The sequence below is a fragment of the Meles meles genome, chromosome 3 (assembly GCF_922984935.1).
Source record: "Meles meles chromosome 3, mMelMel3.1 paternal haplotype, whole genome shotgun sequence".
Classification (NCBI taxonomy): Eukaryota; Metazoa; Chordata; class Mammalia; order Carnivora; family Mustelidae; genus Meles; species Meles meles.
Window position 1 is genome coordinate 115,383,160 of NC_060068.1, and position 18,240 is coordinate 115,401,399.

Sequence of the window (18,240 nt, forward strand, 5' to 3'; positions counted from 1 at the left end):
GGAAGTACTCCTCACTGCCAGACCTTACTGGTGACCTCACAATTAACAGAGCCATTGCCAACCTCCTACATACCCCTAGGGAGTCGATGCGAACTCACTTCACCATGGAAACAAGATCAGTGGAGCAAACTTGTCAAGGGCCATAGCACTGGTACTCGGAGACGTGGAAAATGTGCTGCAACTTCTTTTCCGGATTTAACTAAAGGTCAAATAACTAAAGGTCAAAATAACTAATTTACTCGACATTATTTACTGAGGGCATACTACGGGTCAGCTGATGTGCCCAGATGCAGCAAATGCAGCAAGGCACCAAATATGTTAAAAACAGCCAGTCTTAAGCATCTTTGCTAATACAGACGGTCCCCCAATTACAAAGGGGTTGACTTATAAGAACACAACCTGACAATGGTAAAAAGCCATGCGTGTTCAGTAGAAACCATACTTCAGAATCTGAATCTGGGGGTGCCTGTGTGGCTCGGTTGATTAAGCGTCTGCCTTTGGCTCAGGTCATCATCTCAGCATCCTGAGATCAAGTCTTCTACTGGCTTCGTGCTCAGTGGAGAGCCTGCTTCTCTTTCTCCCTCTGCCCCTATGCCCAAGGGACTCTCTCTCTCCTCGTGTCTGTCTCAAATAAATAAATAAAATCTTTAATAAAAGAATCCTAACTTTGGATCTTTTTCTGGGTTGGTGACATGCATAGAATCCTCTTTTGTGAGTCTGGGCAGCAGGTAAGCAACTGACTCGCCTCCTACAACCATCCTGTACCCATTGAACCATTCTGTTTTTCACTTTCACTACAGTATTCAATAAATCACATAAGATAGACAATACTATATTATTTTGTGCTGGATGATTTTGCCCAACTGTAGGCTAAGGAAAGTGTTCTGAACACATTCAAGGTAGGCTAGGCTGAGGGATGGTGTTCTGTAGGTTAGGTGAAGTGAATGCATTTTTAACTTACAGTGCTTTCAATTTGTGATGGGTTTATCGGGAGGCAAACCCATTATCGATCAAGGAAGATCTGTAAATAAGGAGTTTCCTTATTGTCGATTTTAAGTCTTCTTTCTCATTTTGCCTGCACATATGCATAAAGTGTTACTACTTTTCCATTTAGGACCCTTGGATAATTCAAATATTCTCCCCTTATTCCCATTTTGAATGGCATTAGGTAATTTCCAAGAAATTATATTGGTGTTTTACCCACTTGGAGGGAAAAATAAATCTTGTGCCAACAAAGTTCTTCCTTACATGGCCTGTTTCTTAACTTCACAATCCCCGAATACCAATCCGTGACTAGGTAGTATTGAAAGAACACAATGGAGTCTCTTTCTTCCCCACATTTCTCTACTCTCTCTTTTGTCCCAACAATGAGTACATGGGCTCAAAAAGCTACCGTAATATCAGGCTGACTTAAGAGGTCATACACCTGAGGAGCTGAAAAAATCTGGCAAAAACCAGGAAATCCAAAGCACTCTGCACACACCAGACCACATCAGGAATATCACACCCATGCATCACGTTGTAAAAAAGACATCTCTAAACAAGAGCGTATCCAAACCAGAAATTAGGGGTCACTTTGTTCCAAATTCCAACCAGAGAAGAAATCATTCATCAACACCTCTGGTAAATATTTAATATTCTGCTTACGCATTTCAATCACTAAGACGGCAGTCATGGCTCTGAAGCAATCCAGGTCTCTAATGGACAGCAGTAAGGCTCAGAAATAGTTCTTAAAAAGGCCCAGAAGGCTTCTTTACCACCACATTAAATCAGGAGTCCTGACTGTACTTCCTAAGCATCTTTCCACATTTCAAATACATGACAAATACTCTCGTGGCCTGTCTGTATGTGGCCAGTTACCGTAACCATTCCTGATATGAAATCTGTCTTCATTCTTTTTGTTTTACTTGGATGCTCGCTAGTTTATCAACATCATTCTTACCTATTATTTTCTTTGTTTTTAAGGTACGGAAGTGAATGTTCAATAAAAAAATGTCTAGCACTCAGGATGAGTTGAAGTAACAGATTATAAGAAAAGTAGCACATTAAGAACCTGGTACAGACTGGTATAGGACAAGGAGAGGAAGTACTTTTATTTATAATTATTACTTTTTTTTTAAGATTTTATTTATTTATTTGACAGAGAGAGAGATCACAAGTAGGCAGAGAGGCAGGCAGAGAGACAGGAAGAAGCAGGCTCCCTGCTGAGCAGAGAGCCTGATGCAGGGCTTGATCCCAGGACCCTGAGTTCATGACCTGAGCTGAAGGCAGAGGCTTAACCCACTGAGCCACCCAGGCGCCCCTATTTACCATTCTTTATTAGGAAATATTTCAAACCTTCAGAAATATACAAGACAACAGAGTATCCAGGAATCCATTCTCAGTATTTAAGAAATGTTCACATTTATGTAATGTAGATAATTTTTTAAAAAATATAACAATCTCTTGATTGTTCCCAATTCCTTCCCAAAACCAATTCCCTTCTCTTATTGCTAAGGGGTAACTACTACACTGAAGATGTGTGTATATTTTGCACTCATGTTTTAAATTTCCACTACATATGTATTGTCTTTGCAAGTACTATGATGAGCATGCTTGGACCTATCTAAAAAGGTTCACTCTAGTGGCCGTACTGAGTACAGACTACAGATGGGAGAAAGACCACGTGAAGACAGGTTATCAGTGGCTCAAGTAGAAGGTACAGCTCGCAACGTTTGAATGTGCACTCCAAAGGAAAGAAAGGAATTCAGGACAACACTACAACTTTTGGCCCTTGCCAAAGGACCATCAGCAGGACAAAGGGGAGAGGAAAATTTGGAGTTGGAGTGGGAGAAATGATGACTTCAGTTTGAAACAAGTTTGATATATCTATTAGACCTCATGTGAAAAAGTCAAATACATATCTGGACATACAAATTTGGAGCTCAACAGAAAGGTCTAAATTAGAATTACCTATTTTGGACTCCCTGGCGGATAGTTGGCATTTAAGCTATGAGACTGGGTAAGATCCCCAAATAAGAAAGCCCATGACTGAGCACTAGGTCACACCTGTTAGGAAAGTACAGAGAAGAAGAATGGTCAATGAAGCAGCCAGAGAGGGATCAGTCAGGGTGCAGTACAGACTGGATGGCAAGTGACAGAGATGCATATCAAGAAGGAGGGACAGCATGGTCAGCTATTCCCATTGCTGCTGTGGGTGAAGTAAGAGAAGAATGCATCAGTAACCCCAAGTGAATACTTGTCTTTATCAGGCCCACCTCCTCCATCCTTTGCAATTAACTATTCTGAAATAAAGACATTTGTTTATAATTAAAATAAAATGTTAGAACAACTACCAGTCAATGCCTTCTTTCATTAATGCGAAATGCATTATTGATTTCAATGGAAGATGGGGAAAATTTACTCTGTAAATTCCCTTAGCAATCTAGGATGAAATGACACATCTGTAGCAGAACACATGGATTTATTTGAAGGGCTAGGGACTTTCTTGTCTCGTTACCTAACTAGACTTCAATGCTACATGGCCAGTACTTATTTCATCTATCACAAGCTTGAAATGAATTATTTTTTATTTGGTAGACTCAACACATGAATCTTAGCACTTTGTGTACCTGTCATACAATATTACACGTTGATTCTTACCTTATAAAGTACTTAGCACAGTCCCTAGGAGGCTACCCATGCTCATTCTCTTCTCATTTCCGCTTCCTACACATTCTTCTGAAAATTTTGAAGGCTGTGTAGGAAAGTGAAGGTTATAGGAAAACAAGGAAATCAACCCATCATCTCTGCAGGTGTGCATTTTATAGTTACTTTGATCACTTGGCCATGAGAAGTCACTATGTCATTTATTTGTACTTGAATGGGGAAGTATCAGAGTCCTTTTGGAAATCAGATCCTAGAGGCCACTTTAGCATTAAAAATTTGAAAGGGATTTTGGTGGAAGAATGTTAGTGAGAGATCTTCATTTAACTGTTCAACCAACCAACAGACATTTCCCGGAATGCAAGGGCTAATTAGGTTTATAGGTTTTCTTTTGGACATATTTAAACAGATCGGTGTACAAATCATCCATGGGTATACCACTACTTATCAACCTAGTTTAATATTCCCCATTCATTTAATTAATTAAGGAAATCTAGTAGGTAGCATTTCTAAAAGTCTAGAAGATTATTTCATGCACAGACCAAAATATTTTCCATTCCTCATTTCCATTTTGCTTAAACACATTTTAAGCCCTTATGGTGATGCCAGATAATTTTGAAGTAACTCACTGTACCTTAAAAGGTGAGGGCACAGACACTGAGAGGGTAAATTAATTGTCTAAGGTAACACAGTATGATTACTATAGGGGAACTTGGATTCAAACCCACACAAGGGCTCCTGAGTCCACGCTCTTAATTTGAGGAGCCAAGAAGCTCCACAAGTAAGCTTGTTTCCTCGAGCATTCCACTTGCAATTACTAATGACTAAGGTTTTTTGCCCTGTAAACTTCGCACAAACTTAAAAATATATATGTATTCAGTTTTAGCTGCATGTAGAAGGACTTCTTCCTAAATGGAGTTTTCGGTGCTTGAGTTATGTGTATAGGCTGTAGCATATGAAATTGCTTTTTATTGCATGTCAGACATTCATAGATTGGCAATTTCATACAATTCAACCTATCCAGAACAAACCTTAACCATAAAGGATAAGGCAGAGGACATGACCATGGAAAGACCAAATTCAGTACTTTGTCACATTATGTAAGCATAAGCAAGTCATATAACATCCTTGGTTCTTATTTCTGTCATTGTTAGAATAAAAAATGGTAAGATGTGTTGATCCCAACTCCTAAGAAATTAAAAGTTTAACCTGTAAAAAATTCTCATCAACTTCAATGTTCAAAACAAACACTATGTACCCTTCCAAATAAGAAAGCCAAAGCCCCAATCACAAAAGGTGGATCTTATCAAAGCATCTGTATAACTCAGAATATGTTTCCCAGAAAATGTGAAAAGAAGCAACCTCAGGAAATTATAACTGAACTGTGCATCCATCCAGGAAACTAAGAGCCAATGGTCCCGAAAAGATTCTCATAAAAGATAAAATGGAAGCTCTGAGATCACTGAATTAAAAAAGGAAAGGTTAAGAGCCTTGCAGTTCTGTTTGAAAATTGAAGCTGCCATAGGCCAGTAGGTTTTGAAATGGCCTTCCTCACAGAGACTTCACTGAGCATCCTACCAGAGGCTACAGAGATGGGATCACCGTGGTTACCAAAAAGACCTCATGGTCTGAGAAACAAACTGAGGGGTTGGGGGGGGGTGTGATGGGTGAGCCTGGTGTATTAATGAGGGCAGATATTGCTTGGAGAACTGGGTGTGGTGCATAAACAATGAATTCTGGAACACTGGAAAAAAAATTAAATTAAAAAAAAAAAAAAAAAAAAGACCTCACAGACAACTAACACATTCCATATCGCACAGATGAACACAAGAAAGAGAATTCAAGGGGCACTGTTTTCTTCTCATTTCTGTCACATCACCTTTCTTTTTCTTCTGATAATGAGCCTGAAGATGAGAAGACCCACCAACTGTTTTAATTAAGTGTATAAATCACACTTTACTTTTCATAATGGGCACCTGATACATCCTAGCCCATACAGGATAATGATGTCAGAATTACTACCTACTGACTTGGATTGTAAACCAAAACTATAAAAGAAAGCTAGATAGGCCCAAATGGGACATTAAAAGTCTGATCTTCATAGACTACTGAGGCTTTGTAGCATTTTTAAATGTATTCTATACTCTGGATTAATTTCCTTAAACACCACTCATTCGTTTAAAGAACACTCTTGCCAAATTTGATTCACTTTTCAGCCTTAGGAGCTAGGCTGATGCTTGGCAGATAAAAATGGGTGTGAGTGTCTGTGTAAAGCTTAGCCAGGACAAAGGCAACATTAAGAGTGAAATTAAAGCAACCCTTTCCTATCTTATGGATAACAGCTTCCTGCCCATTAAACGAAATGATATATGTGAAAGCACTTTATACAACTATAAATCTCTACAGAGAGTGAACTATGCCTGTACTCTACCTTACAAAGCCCTAAGTATTTTATCTCTAGATATCTAAGATTTTCAATTCAATGTAAAAGCCTGCTATGTTTCCTGGGCTATGACTGTTAATAGGATCTCTAGCAGAAAGTAAATAAAACCAGAGGCCTAAAAATCACACCACCCCACAAAATACAGAGTTACAGCATTGCCTCATGCTTTCTTTGGGTCTTGCAATTTATCTGGGACTTATTATTTATTCAACTTATCCAACATGTAGACTTCAAATCCATATATGGGTATGAATGTCTTCAGGTTTGATTCAACAACTACCCAAAGAATACATATGAATTACAGTTCTTACTGATTCAGGATAAGCAAGAATAAGTTGCTTTAAAGAGTTGAAGATACATGTTTTATTGAATTACACTCCTAATTAGTAAGAACACAGACCCCTCCTGCAAACTGAAAGTAATTATTTCAACAAACTGACATTATTCCAAACTGAGACAGTTCATCTAGAAAATGTTATGCTATTTAGATTTCACTACAGATGCCAGACAGAAAGAATAAATGTATTTATTATTCACATACACAAAAAGAAGAAACACACAAAACTTTAAAATTCAGTTCTATTAATATATATGCTAATCATATTTATATATCTATATATCTCTATATATAAATATATAAAATGATCCATGAATAGTAATCTGACCGTTTAGAACAGAACTGCATATCACTATGCAAGTGGTAAACTGGATCTGCCCTATGTTGTTATAAAACCATATATATAAACATACAAAAAATAATTCTATTTTTTGGCATATATACATGCCAAAAAATAGAAATACTCAATATTGACTTACTACTGGTGAAATTTATTTATTTATTTATTTATTTATTTTTGGTTTTTAAAGGGGGGGGAGCAAAGGGAGAGGGAGAGAGAGAATCACAAGTAGGCTCCACACCTAGCACAGAACTTGACATGGGACTCAAAATCATAGCCCTGAGATCATGACCTGAGCTGATAGCACATCAGACGCTTAACCAACTGAGCCACACAGGCACCTCTACAGAGTGAGTTGTTAAGCAACTTTTTCCATAGAACTTTTAAATGATAAGAGTTTAACTTTATGGTTGAAATGCATTATAATATATATAATAAATAACATCATATGTTGAAAAATTATCATCTTGCTTTTTAAGCCCTGACTCAGTTTTTTCTCTGCATCTTGACAGTGCCCAACTATTCCTTTGAAGTGAAGAAAATAGTCTTGAAACTCTTCAGGAATTAAAATAAATGCCCAGGTTGTAGAGATATCTAAGAAAGAAGTTTTAGCTGCCACAACTTTACTGTTTGATTAGTAATAATTATACTGGAACAACTATCTCATTCAAGTTTCACATGTAGTAAGCTAAATAGTGTGTGGACCTACAGAAGTGAGCAGGAGGATGCTAGAAGCAAAGGAGAAAAGAAGTGATGTCTCCTCCCTTTCTCTGTCTCTCTGTCTCTCTGTCTCTCTCTCTCTCACACACACACACACATTTTTTTTTTTTTAAGTTGACATAGAGTGTATTATTTGCTTCAGGGGCACAGGTGTGTGAATTATCAGTCTTACACAATTCACGGCACTCATCATAGCACATATCCTTTCCAGTGTCCATCACCCAGCCACCCTATCCCCCCCCCCAAACCCTCCAGCAACCCTCAGTTTGTTTGCTAAGATAAAGAGTCTCTTACAGTTTGTCTTCCTTCCAATCCCATCATTTCATTTTTTCCCACCCTACCCCCCACGACCCCCTGCCCTGACTCTAAAATTCCTCATATCAGAGAGATCGTATGATATTTGCCTTTCTCTAATTGACTTATTTCACTTAGCATAATACCCTCTAGCTCCACCCACGTCTTTGCAAATGGCAAGATTTTGTGGGTTTTGATGGCTGCATAGTATTCCATTTTATATATTTATATATATATATACACACACATACACACACGTATGTACATATACATACATATATACATGTGTGTGTGTGTGTGTGTGTATATACACACACATATATATCTTCCATCTAGGCTCTTTCTATAGTTTGGCTATTGTGGACATTGCTGCTATAAACATTCGGGTGCACGTGCCCCTTCGGATAACTACATTTCTATCTTTAGGGTAAATACTCAGTAGTGGGACTACTGGGTCATAGGGTAGCTCTCTTTTCAACTTTTTGAGGAACCTCCATACTGTTTTCCAGAGTAGCTGCACCAGCTTGCATTCCCACCAACAGTGTAGCAGGGTTCCCCTTTTTCCGCATCCTTGCCTACATCTGTCGTCTCCTGACTTGTTAATTTTAGCCATTCTGACTGGCGTGAGGTGGTATCTCACTGTGGTTTCAATTTGTATTTCCCTGATGCTGAGTGATGTTGAGAACTTTTTCATGTGTCTGTTGGCCATTACACACACACTCATTTATTATAAATTGGCATTATAACTTCTGACCTTCCCAAACTTCCCAAACTTTTTAGTTTTAGTAGCTATTTTATGGATTCCTTAGGATTTTTCATGTGTATAATTACATTGCTGCAAATAAAAACAATTTGACCTCCTCCTGTTCTACTTACACACATCTTTAATTTTTAAATTAGTTTATTTACTTTTTTTATGGTACTGGTTAAGACCTCTGGTGCAAGATTGAATAGAAGTAGTTAAAATGAATATCCTCATCTTATTACTGATCATACACACATAGTCTTCTGCTCTTAAAAATGATGTCAATCATGTGTTTCTGTTTTGTTTTATTGATGTGCATTGACAGGTTTTGGTAGGTACAATCTTGTCTTAGTTTGCTAAGCATTTTCATCAGAAATTACTGTGGCTCAGTGGATTAAGCCGCTCAGGTCATGATCCTGGGGTCCTGGGATCAAGCCCCGCATCGGGCTCTCTGCTCCGCAGGGAGCCTGCTTCCTCCTCTCTCTCTCTGCCTGCCTCTCTGCCTGCTTGTGATCTCTCTCTCTATCAAATAAATAAATAAAATCTTAAAAAAAAAAAAGAAATTACTGTTAAATTCTGTCAAACTATTTTTCTGTATTCATTGGCATTGTTGTATAGTTTTTCTCTTTCATTTGTTTCAATATAGTGAATGACACTGATAGACATTTTTAAGGTTAAGCCATCCTTGCATTCTTGTAAAACCTTTCTAGTCATGATATACTACTCCTTTTAACCTGTTGCTGAATTTGATCTGCTAATATTTGGTAAGTATTTTAGTATCTATGGTCCTGTGAAACTAGACTACAGGTTATTTTTTTTTTCCTGGTAGTATCTTTTTCTGGTTTTCATTTGTCTTTTTGTTACAGGGAGAGAGAGAGATGGGGGAAGGAACAGCAGAGGGAAAGAGAGACAGAGAGAGAATCCTAAGTAGGCTCCACTCCCAGCACACAGCCCCATGTGTGGCTCAATCCTGAGATCATGACCTGAGCTGAAATCAAGAGTTGGACACCCAAGTAATTGAGCTACCCAGGTGCCCCTCTTTATCTGTTTTTGATAACAGGATAATTCTGGACTCATAAAAGTATTGGGAACTGTTCTGTCCCTTTCATATGATTTTAAAGAACCTGGTATTTCATCCATAGATGATTAATAAATTCACTAACGAATGCATTTGGGCCTGGAATTTTCTTTGTGGGAGAAATTTTAACTACAAATTCAACTGTACTATATTTAGGGTTTCACAGGTGTTCCACATTATTTTTGTCAGTTTATTACTATGTATCTTTCAAGAATCTGTCCCTTTCACCTAGTGTTATGAACTTCTTTGACATAAAGTTGTTCACAGTATTAACTTATTATAACTCTAATTCCAAAGAAACTGTTGTGATGTCTCCCTTTTATCCTTTTATTCTTTTTTTTATTAAAGATTTCTTTAAATTTATTTATTTGACAGACAGAGATCACAAGTAGGCAGAGAAGCAGGCAGAGAGGGAGGAGGAAGCAGGTTCCGGGCTGAGCAGAGAGCCCGATGCGGGGCTTGATACCAGGACCCCAGGACCACAACCCAAGCCAAAGGCAGAGGCTTTAACCCACTGAGCCACCCAGGCGCCCCTCCCTTTTATTCTTAATATTGACAATTTGTGTTTTCTTTTTCTTTGTTCAATCTAGCTAGAGATATAGCAATTTTATTGTACTTTCTAAAAGTTTTATTTTCCTCCACTTTTTCTGCTTTAACTTCAATGATTTTTGTTCTTACCTATATTATTTCCATCTAAGCATTTTGGGTTTACTTTTCTCTTCTTTTCCTAATTTAACATTGAACTATCTTATTCCCTAACATTAAGTTTTTAATGTTTTATTTTCCCAGAAGTATTACTCAGCTGCATCCCATGTATTTTGATATAGTGCTCTCATTTTCATTCATTTCAAAAATTTTTTAAGTTCCCTACTGAGTTCTTCTTTGATCTATGTACCATTTGGTAGTGTATTGTTTTGCTTACAATTAGTACTAATTGTAATTAAAGAATTGTAATTTTAATTAAATAAACACTAATTTATACTAATTTTCAGGCATTATTTTGTTCCATTAATTCCACTATTGCCAGAGAACACTTTAATATGTTGTCAGTTATTTAAAATTTGTTGAGAAAAGCTGAACAGCCCCAACACTTATGATCTGGAAGTGCCAGTTAAATCAAGTGGGCTGTGGTACTCTTTAATCTTCCCATTTTTAAAAACGAATTTTTCTACAGTACACACAGTGTGTACAGCAGTCGGTTGAGCATCTATTGGTTTTGGCTCAGGTTGTGATTTGGGGGTCATGGCATTAAGTCCAGTGAGATGCTCTGGGCTCAGCAGGGACTCTGGTTGGGACTCTCTCTCTCTCTCTCTGCCCCTCCCCGTTATGCTCATACTCTCTCTCTGTCATAAATGCTTAAAATTTTTTTTTTTAAATTCTATTTGTTCTACTAATTACCAAAATGTGAGTAAAGGTGAGAAGAAAAAGAACAGTTTGACAATACCAGAAGTTTGTTGGTAAGGGTATGGGAAAATACATAGCTGGCAAGAGGAAACAGCATTATAATAACCATGAAGAATAAATATGAAGGAAGATGGTACGTCCACAGTCAACACATTACTGATAGGTACCTACCTAAGAGAAACTCTCACACATGTGCACTCAAAACTCGCATAAAGATGATCATCATTATATTGCTTGTGACTCCAGGAGAGCAAAACTAAAGGGGAGGGTGAGGTTGATGAACATCAATCAATAGGGGGATGGATAAATAAACTCTACTGTACACAAACACACACTGCAGTTTAAAGGATAGACAAGATGTGCTCGCTTCAGCGGCACGTAGACTAAAACTGGAAAGATACAGAGAACGCTGGCAAGGTTCCTGTACAGGGATAACAAGCAAATTCATGGAGCATTCCATATTTTTAAAAAATTAAATTAAAACAATACAAAAATGCAATATGAATTTTTAAAAGCCAAGTTCTAGAAAGATGTGTACAGTATGATTCCATTGTGCAAATGTTTAAAATACAAAACAACACTGTTACAGATTTTTATGGATGCATACCTATTTAATATAATTATTAAAATATGGATGGAAAATATGTATACAAATTTGAGAACAGTGGTTACATCTGGGGACTCAGAAAATAAGATGGTTGTGGAAGAGCACCACAAGGGCTTCAATACCATGTGAAAATCTGAAAATAAAAATCTTAAGCAAAAAATGCTAAAATGTTAACATTCATGAAACCTGGGTGTTAGCTCTATTTAATCTCTGTGCTTTTCTGTACACTTGAATAGTTTTATAATTAGAGATTTAGGTGTAGCTTTTAATGACTAAAAGATTAATAGAAAAATAGGCAATGCTTATGTGCATGCAATCCACAGAAGAAAGGTGAGTTAGGGAAAGAAACATTAAAAATGTATAAAATATGTTTTAATACAAAAGGAATATTAGTATTCACTATGGACAAAGATATGAAGAAAAGGGCAATCTTAGGTGCAACAGATGAGAGTGTAGATGGGTCTAGCATTTTGGGAAGGTGATTTGGCAGATGTATCAAATTTTCGGTATGAGGTGCCTGGGTGGCTTAGTCGTTAAGCGCCTGCCTTTGGCTCAGGTCATGATCCCAGGGTCCTGGGATAGCGGCCCACAGCAGGCTCCCTGCTTGGCAGGAAGCCTGCTTCTCCTCTCCTGCTCCCCACCTTGTGTTCCTTCTCTCTGTGTGTCTCCCTCTGTCAAATAAATAAATAAAATCTTAAAAAAAAAAAATTCAGTATGGTAAGACCTGTGTTGCCTCCCCCTTCAAAGATAACATTTCCAGGAATATCCCTGGTAGTTACACTCATTATAGGTGTACAAAGATGTATGTAACTGACTGTGGTATTGCAAAATTAGTGTTATTTGTGGTAGTGTAAAAATGGCACCAACCTAAAGCCTGGTAACATGGGAAACTTTCTTAATGGCCACTACCAGGGAGAATTGAGGCAAGAGGCACCCACAATGTAGTCGATGCAAAGACCATTCCAGAGAACTGTGCTGTGCATGTGCCAAGCTTCATGTAGCAGACTTACTACCATGTACCATACCAGGCTCTTCTCTCCAATAGTGATTCTCAGTGGGTCTATTTGTATACCCTACTCCAAGGATGAGGTGCAGAATCTGGCAGTGTCTAGACACATTTTTGGCTGTCCTGATAGGGTATCTGGTAGAGACCAAAGATGCTATTAAACATTCTACAAATGCATAAAACAGTCCCCCACAACAATTATCCTACCCAAAATGTCATTAGTGGCGAGGTTGAAAAATCCTGATCTGGGAGTAATTTATTTGCATTATTACTCTAATCTCAACTACAACCATATGAAATAGGAAATATTTTTCCCTGTTTTAAATATCAAGCAGAATGTCAGAGAGATTAAATATCTTACCGAAAGTAAGAGAATTAATAGACGGCAGAGATGCTTGCTCTTAACTAAGAAGTTATATTAGCACTTTAAGTAAATTATTGTGGTCTCATATTACAGAATATTATATGATTCTTTAAAAATTTACATAAATGGCATAAAATGATCTTGAGCCTACAAACTTATAGAAGATATATATAATGTATATAGCTAATAAAATGGTAGTATTCTAAATGAATAAAAATCTGCCATTCACTTAACTAAAAAGTTACAGAAGACACATAATATATAATCCCATTTATATTATATAAGTAAAGTTAAGTATATGAAAATACCAGAAATATTATTTACCTATGACCTTATCTACATACCCAAAGAAAATCCTAAGAATGGAATTTTCCTGAAAAGCTAATGCTTTCATAAAAATTCATTTGAAAAATCTCAACATAAAAGTAACGTATAAAAATTTGCCATGCTAGGGGCGCCTGAGTGGCTCAGTGGGTTAAAGCCACTGCCTTCAGCTCAGGTCATGATCCCAGGGTCCTGGGATCGAGCCCCGCATCAGGCTCTCTGCTTAGCAGGGAGCCTGCTTCCTCCTCTCTCTCTCTGCCTGCCTCTCTGCCTACTTGAAATCTCTGTCTGTCAAATAAATAAATAAAATATTAAAAAAAAAAATTTGCCATGGTACAAAGCAAATGGTGATGGTGTGATCTCCAGAAATGTAAATAAGAGGTCCATGATTAGCAGGAGAGGATGGTGTAGACGGTAATGGACAGTTACACCGATGTCATGGAACATCGTCAATAACAGTTCTTGGTTCTCACAAGTTCTACTGCTGCAATGTAAACAAGTGTTTAGAGCAGCACTTACCGAAACTTTGCAAATCTATGTATACTATGATGGAAATTTCTTTTGGATCATTGTGCTCTCTGGGAATTAAGAAACTTAGTAGTTCTCTTAATTTGGAACAATAAAGGTAACAAAATACCCCACACAAAGTGTCTTCCATTCCATGTATATGGTACAGAAAAATGAAAATGGTGAGGGGATAATTCAACTTGACACCTAACATGGTGTCTGGGTGACTGAAGGCCCTTAAATTGACAGAACTCATGAGGTGAGCCACTTTTGCCTGGAAAAAGGTTTTTGTTTTTTTTTTTAATATTTTATTTATTTATTTGACAGAGAGATGACAAGTAGGCAGAGAGGCAGGCAGAGAGAGAGGGGTGAAGCAGGCTCGCTGCCGAGCAGAGAGCCCGATGTGGGGCTCGATCGTGGAACCCCAGGATCGTGACCTGAGCCGAAGGCAGAGGTTTTAACCCACTGAGCCACCCAGGCGCCCCTGGAAAGAGTTTTTAACTACAAATTCAATTTCTCAATAGAAATAATGCTGTTCCGGAGCACCTGGTTGGCTCAGTGAGTTAAGCCTTTGACTCAATTTCAGCTCAGGTCATGATCATAGGATCCTGAGATTGAACTCTCCGTCAGGCTCTGTGCTTGGCAGGGAATCTGCGTCAGATTCTTTCCCTCTGCCCCTCCAAACCTTGCTCATGCCCTGCCCCCACCCCCGCCTCTCTCAAATAAATATTAAAAAAGAGAGAGAGAGAAGGAGAAAGAAAGAATGCTGTTCAGATTTACTAATTTTTCTTCAGGGAGCTTGGGTGTTTTATGAATTATTTGTCCATTTCATCTAAGTCACTGAATTTATTGTCACAAAGTTGTTCATTATAGTCCCTCGTTATCCCTTTCTTGCCTATTGCGTTTGTAATGATGTCCTCACTCTATTTACATTGAGCATTTGTTTTTTACCATTTTATTCTTAAAAAATCGTTTATCAATTATTTTTATTTCTTAACGCACCAAATTTTTAGCTCTTCAGCAAATTCCAGCCTCCTCAGCTCCTCTCATATCCCAACCCTGTCTTTTTAATTCAGTAAAAACCCCGGGATCGAGTTTTGCTCCTTCAATGCCACAGCTTCCCTCAGGCTGTAAACTGGGACATATGCATGGATTCTTCATGGGTGTCTTTTCTCTCAGAAATGACTGCCATGTGCTACCGTTTGTCTGATGCCTGAAAAAAACCACCGTTAATTCATGCAGTTTGCTTGATATTCTAGCTCCTATGTCATCATGGCTGGAAGTCAAAGTTCTAGGAGTTCCAATAAAACTTTTTTTTTTTTTAATTTAGAGTAAGTTTGTAGTCTCACATTCAGTCAGGACCATGTCCTTTCTTTTCTTTTTTTATTTTATTTTATTCACTTATTTGATAGACAGAGAGACAGCGAGAGAGGGAACGCAAACAAGGGGAGTGTAAGAGGGAGAAACAGGCTCTCCATGGAGCAGGGAGCCCGATGCAAGGTTCAATCTCAGGATCCATGACCTGAGCCAAAGGCAGACGCTTAATGGTTGAGCCACCCAGGTGTCCCTAAAATATTTTATTCTACATGGAAACTTTTCAAACCAAATATTCCATGAAAATGACATGATATTAAACACAAAACAACAGAGATGATGACACTCAGGTTTAGAAGAGCCTAGAATTCACCTTCTACTCTTAACCCTCCCCTTCATTCTCCCTCACTCCAAAACCTGAAACATGGCAACTTTTGAAAGAACACTTCAGAACTTCATAGCCCTGGAGAACTCAGTCTTCAAATCACTTCCATAAAGGGTATTAACTTTCAAACCAGGCACACCGGGATTTGATTCCAAGCTTACTTCCTTGGAGACCTCAAGCAAATTCCTCAACTTCCTGATCAACAAAATGGTTATAAGGACACCTTCCTCTCAGGATTACTATAAAAACTACTCAGGTAACTGTTAAAAACCACCAGGTACAATGCCCCAAACTGAACTGATTCATAAATTATCATTCTGTTTGTAGCTATTGCATAGTCATTGCTGACTGTCATAAGAGAGAAAAAGAATTCTATGCATTCCAAAGAACAAAACCAAAGTTAATTCCAAGATCCCAGAACTTTCCAAAAGCATTTTCTAACAATGAAACTGGCAAGTGACATTAATAAATTCTTTGGTTTCAGAAGTGTTTATGGTATCGGACTCTGTCAGGCATATTTTAAAGAAAATCTCTCTACTGTGTGCTAATTTCTTGCTTTAAACTTTTGAGAATACTAATACAAGACAGCCTCTAGAAGGAGTAAGGAAAGATAGGTTACATTAAAAATCAGTAATTTCTGGGAGTTTGGGAGGCTCAGTCAGTTAAGCGTCTGACTCTTGATTTCAGCTCAGGTCAGGATCTCAGGGTCCTGAGATGGAGCCTCTTAAGATCCTCTCTCTAACCCTTCCCCTTACCCTTCCCCCAACCCTCTCTGGGCCTCTCAAAAAAACTAGTAATCTCTATTATGTCAAATTCTTTTCTTATATCTACTCCATGTCAATTTCCACCCTATACCTTGGATCAAAGAATTAAAATGATGTGAATGTTATACATCTCTGATAAATAAAACTGAAGTAACAAAAGATTTTCACCATGTACGCTCGCATGCTCACACATGTACTCACACATACACATAGACACAGAACACACACACACACACACACACACACACACAGGTGTGACTTTGAATTTCACCTCCTAGCATTACCAGCTGCTTGATATGGGTGACTTACTCAATATCCATGAGCTTCAGCATCTCATCTATAAAATCAAGCAAGAGCATGTATCTTAGTGGCCTTCTATGAAAATCAGCCATGCTGTATGGCAGTATGAGTGTGAGTGTGAGTACGGTGTATCGTGGTGCTCAGTAAATACAGGTATTATATGCTGAGCCTAGAGTCTTTCTTTTTAGAAATTGATGCAAATAGAATTCTATTCGCCAATCCTTATTGATCTGAAAAAGAAAAAGGTAGAGGCGTCACTTACTTCCTGCCCTTGTAGTATGATTAATAGAAAAGTCCAATACCTCTATTTCTTGCAGGCATGTCTCTTGTATGCCACTGTCAGGGTATGGAAAGCTACTCACACCTATGCATTTGTTGGAGCAGGTCACTTATTTTATAAAAATGTGCAGATATACCACAATCAAAAGATTTTGTAAGTGCAGCTTATAAACTGCAAAGTACCTTAAAGACCTGTTATTATCACAATTATAACCATTGATAGAATTATGGAGGTCCTCCATTATCTTCTTTGGCACTTACATTGTATTTTTTTAAGTCTCCAAGACTAATTTATTGGAATCCATTTCAGAATTACAGGAATGGGAGGGAATATAAGCACTGAACAGAACTGAGTGTGTATCTTCTAGAGGAATGGGTAATGGAAAGAAATAAGAGAAGGGTTAAGTAGACAGTTGATTACGCAGTTCCAATATAGAGTCTGATGTATTTCTCTTACAAGTCTATGGTGAGTTATTAATAGGTTCAGAACATGTAAGACCATGTGACCGAGCACCCAAAAATTGGACACTGTGCACTTGTGGAGTCTCCACAGCCAAGGCAAGAGCAGCCAAGTTATTAGAACACTTACTAAAATACTACAACTGAGCTAACTATAGGCAAATGTTTTGGAGCTCTCTTAAACCATATTAATGTGCAATGCTGGGCTGTCCCCAGGGATGCTGCAGTATGTTATTCCAAAAGCATTTCAAATAGAAATAAGGGGTTTCCACATTCTTAAGCTTAGAACACATTCTAAATATGCACCAGTAGATTTGCTTCTCCTCTTTCATCTTTCCAACTGTTGACCTCCTTCATGACTGTACCTCCCTCCAAGGAAGACTGTGTCAATTCACACAGATTATGTAAGCTCTTGGGGGCTGACAAGGAGAAAGAACTATAGAAACTGAAAAGGCAAAATAAACCATCAGGGGAATGAAATTAGTGATCCAACATATTTGTTTAATTTACTATTCTACCAGCTTAAGTTTGGACCCAATTTTCAGGTGGTATTTGTAAACATGTCTTGTCCATTTTCCACTGACCACTCCAAAGCACCTATCCTGGAAGAATTCTTGGGTCATCATTCTATTTCTTAAAGCTCAAATTTAAGATGTACAGGGATGAAAATCTGGTTTAATCCTGACCTACAGACAACTTCAGCAGAAGAAATTTAAGCACATTAAAAAAAAAAAAAAAAAAAACTCTATAAAGATTTCCTGTGTGTATCTCCCTACATTATCACTCAAAACCAAAGATTTAAATATAACTATTTGGATATCACTACTTTTTATTTTACAAGCCAAGTTTTTCCAGAACAAGTTGCAACTAGGCATTCATAAATGTTCGCTTCCTAACTTGACACCAAGACCACATTTGCTTTCAT

The 18,240-nt window shown here is 37.9% G+C and overlaps 1 protein-coding gene and 1 non-coding gene across 2 annotated transcripts in view; one reads left to right on the top strand and one right to left on the bottom strand.

Annotated features, from left to right (window-relative positions):
- Positions 1–18,240, bottom strand: part of ADAMTS19 (ADAM metallopeptidase with thrombospondin type 1 motif 19) — a 261,766-nt gene that overhangs the window by 228,357 nt on the left and 15,169 nt on the right. The window lies entirely within an intron of this gene.
- Positions 11,366–11,472, top strand: LOC123939522. Its single transcript, XR_006817898.1, has one exon. It is a non-coding gene; the product is annotated as a U6 spliceosomal RNA (small nuclear RNA).